Source organism: Miscanthus floridulus, chromosome 18 (assembly GCF_019320115.1).
Source record: "Miscanthus floridulus cultivar M001 chromosome 18, ASM1932011v1, whole genome shotgun sequence".
NCBI classification, from domain to species: Eukaryota; Viridiplantae; Streptophyta; class Magnoliopsida; order Poales; family Poaceae; genus Miscanthus; species Miscanthus floridulus.
In genome coordinates this window covers 62,938,876-62,942,576 of record NC_089597.1, presented here as the reverse complement: position 1 = coordinate 62,942,576, position 3,701 = coordinate 62,938,876, and the positions used below count along the sequence as shown (strand labels likewise).

General features: G+C 45.4%; 1 pseudogene; it reads right to left on the bottom strand.

Annotated features, from left to right (window-relative positions):
• Window positions 1-239: 239 nt before the first annotated feature.
• On the bottom strand, window positions 240-1,711 carry LOC136523958 (aspartyl protease family protein At5g10770-like; annotated as a pseudogene).
• Window positions 1,712-3,701: the final 1,990 nt, after the last annotated feature.

Genomic DNA, 3,701 nt, shown 5'->3' with positions numbered 1-3,701 from the left:
TAATGTACCTCATGTCGAGCGCAGTCGCGGCCATGGCGCCGCCGCCGAGGTAGCAACGACGTGGTGGCGCTGTCCAGTGACGGCAGTGAAGGCTGGTGGAGCTTCCCGTCGCTCACAGCGCTCCCTATAAATCGGACTAGGGTTAGACTCGGTGGGGAAACTGGCGGCTGCAATCAACCTCGTGTCTGGAACCCCAGCCACACCTCCTTTACATAGCGTTGCGCGACGGGGGCCTGCAGTCAGGAGAGCGGCTGGACGCCTCCGATCAGAGCGCGAGTCATGGGCCCAATTGGCCGTTGGACTAAATTGGTGAAGATCAACCTACCACCGAGGACTCCGGTGCTACCATCCTCCCCGAACTCCGCAAAAGCGAGGCAGCCATTCACCATAATTCCGTTGGGAACATCCAGGTTGATAGTGGCTCCACCACTGAACGTCAGAGCAATCTTGGGCACAACGACATTCTTATAACCTGTCAAGTTGTAGCAAGTGTCGAGGTCACCAGGAACCGGTCGGTATGCCTCCATGGCCTTTCTGAATGCCGACCGCAGTGCCCGGTAAGCCGTCGACTGGAGGCCAGTGACGACGGTGCCGGAGTCTACGATCATGCCCCCGCTGAACGCCGACGGCCGGAGGTCAAGCTTTTTGCCGCCTACTGTGATCCCAGCGAGCGTCACCGTGGAAAACGTTGGCTGTCCGGGGACCCTGCCCATCGGCGTGAAGACGAAGCCAGATGGATTCCTCCCTGCACCAAGGGCAAGAAACCCAGGCTTGCTGTTCACCGCAGGGTGGCAGTACGAGAAGCCACCACCACCACCGTACTGTGCGCCGAGCGACTCCGATAAGCGGCCGAGCCCAAGGAGGCCGTCGAACAAGCCCGGCAGCGAGCTCTTGCTATGGCCACAACCAAAGTAAAAATTGTTGACGATGGCCCTAGGCGCCAGCGTCAGCTTGTCCTTGCCGTACACACCCATCGTGCTTGTTCCATCAGCATACGAGATGGCAAACCCGCACGGTTTGCCATTCGTACAGCCGCTGCCGTACGCATCGGCGGCGAGCTTCTTGCACGTGTCGGAGACGCAGGGGACAGCACTGTACGTCGACGAGTGGCTCGGGTCAAACAAGGGGTCCTTCTGCGGGGAGCACTGGCCGGAGCTGCACGGCTTGCACTGCAACCATGACAGGTCGCTGCCGGTGTCGATGACGACGATCTGTGGCAGTGCCGGCGTGCCAAAGCTCACCTTGGCAACGTACTCTAGCGAGTTCACGGGGTGCCTAGGTGGGCCGGGACGCTTTCCTTCTTCCCGTCTCCATATGTCTCCATGCCCCTCGTTACTCCGCTCACGATGTAGCTCAGGCGAGCATGGCTTCTGCGGAACATCTCAGCGAAGGACGGCGTGTCTGTGGATAGCGACGGCACGCACGGACCGTGGCGGTGTACTAGGGGGACGTACACGATGGAGCCGTTCTGCTCTGGCTTCTCTGAAACATATATGTGCAGAAATTAATCATAAGGTTTTGTTTAAAGTGTTTGAAGGAAGGAAATAAACCAGACATGGTCTGCAGGTCATCCTGTATCTAACGCTCCGGAGCAAACTGTCTCTGGCTCAAAAGAGCTGGATGGCGCCGTCACAAAGCTGCCGTTACCAGCTCCATGAACAATGGAAAGGTAGAAGCACAAGAAAATGCACAGGATCAGAGGAGAAGCCATGGAAAATGATGTGCATTTGAGTACTACAAGAAAAGGATGGCCAGCCAACGTATTTATAACAAAAGTGATATACAACACACATGTGTTTTAGTAAAAAAAAAACACATGGATTTTTTTTTATCTCTCTCCCTCTCTCTTTCTCACCTGGTAACCACAGGCGCCGACGACGGCGACCGGCGAGCTCGCCCCGGCTGGCGGCGGGTCTGTGATTTGTCCTTCCATAGAAATAAAATTGTGATATGTGATATGTGATCTGTGGAGGCTGGAGGCGGGAGGTAGAAGAAGGATGGAGGCTGTTGGATCTTAATCTTATGGTGCAAAAAAATTCATGTGTTAAAACTGCATAAAACACATGGTAAGCGTTGGAAGTTGGAATCACATCATTACTTGGCATATTTTAATTATCTTTTATAGCTATTTGGTATATTTTGGCTATATATTAAATTCCCAAATCACAACTTAGGGCACGTTTGATCCTATTAGGATTACAATAATCAGCAAAAACTATCTAATTATGATCCAAAACCGGCTACATTTGAGGATAGTTTGTTATAATCAAAACACTAACAGATTACAGTAATCTTGTAATGCAATAATGGGCAATACTAAAATACGTATTGTCGCTTTAACCAATAATAACCACTATAGATAATGTAGACATCCAATCACTCCTGAGTTTTATAATCATAATCTAGATTATAATAATTCGATATATAGTCTACATTATAATAATAAGCCGGATCCAAATAGGGTCTTAAAAAAGGAAGCAAAGATAAAGTCAAATAGATATGGAATGAAATTATACACTGCCAGAAAATGGACACATAGTGATACAAAATGGATAATCCAAATTCTAATTGGACTGTAGTTACATTGGATGCACTTGGATGGGATATATTTGAATTTGAATGTCCATAGTCATTTGATTCAAAAAAACTCCAAAATCTATTGGACATTAACTCAAAAAGTTCAGTGTCCATTGGATTTGCATGGACTTAACTACTTGAGAGGTAGATCAATTTTTAATGTATACTTAATGTTTATATTGTGGGGCCCATTTCCAGTCACACCGATCTACACAAAGTAGCAAGCAATTATATTAAGTCATCTTCAAAAAATTTCAGTAGATTTAGCTAACATTTTAAGGTATGAATACGAGGTTTTTATTTTAAGGTCTGACTTTCGACATGGGGGCTATATACATCTAGTCACATCGGTCTACATAAAGTAGCGGGTAATCATATTAAGTCATTTAAAAATTTTAAGTCGATTTTACTAAAATTTTAAGGTATAAACGCTAGATTTTTAATTTTAGCGTCCAACTTTCGACGTGAGGCCCACTTATGTATCTAGTCATATCAGTGTGCGCAAAGTATTCGGCAATCATATTAAGTCATGCTTAACAAAATTTCAATCAATGTAACTAAAATTTTAAGGCGTGAATGCAAGCTTTTAAATTATGAGATACAACTTTTGATATAGAATTAACCGGTAGTTATAATAGTTTTGTTAATATTAGATTATATTAGTTGGATTTGGACATAAGAGCAATTAAATTGAATTGGATTGGACATTAAACAATTTTTTAGGATAGGTTATGACTTGGATTTTTCCCCTTGGATTTAGTTGGATTTATCCATAAGGATTTGGATGCTAATCTATTGCCACCTCTAGCTGCACTACGTCAGCGTCCTCCATGCCGGGCCGCCGCCGCTGCAAATTAAAAAAAAAAGAAGCATAAAGCGCACACAAGCTCCAACATATGTGGAATAATGAGAGCAAAAAACACAAAATCGTACTGTGCTCATTGTTCATTTCATGATGAAGAAGAGTAAAATGATCTTTTCACCCTCCACTTCACACCATTAGAGATGAAAGTTGACGGAAGTGTGTCATATTAGACATGAAAGATACAGAGTGTCAAATAAGTAATTTTTCATTTTGCAGGACCAAGGAAGGGTTCATTTCAGTAGTGTCAAAAACAAGAAAT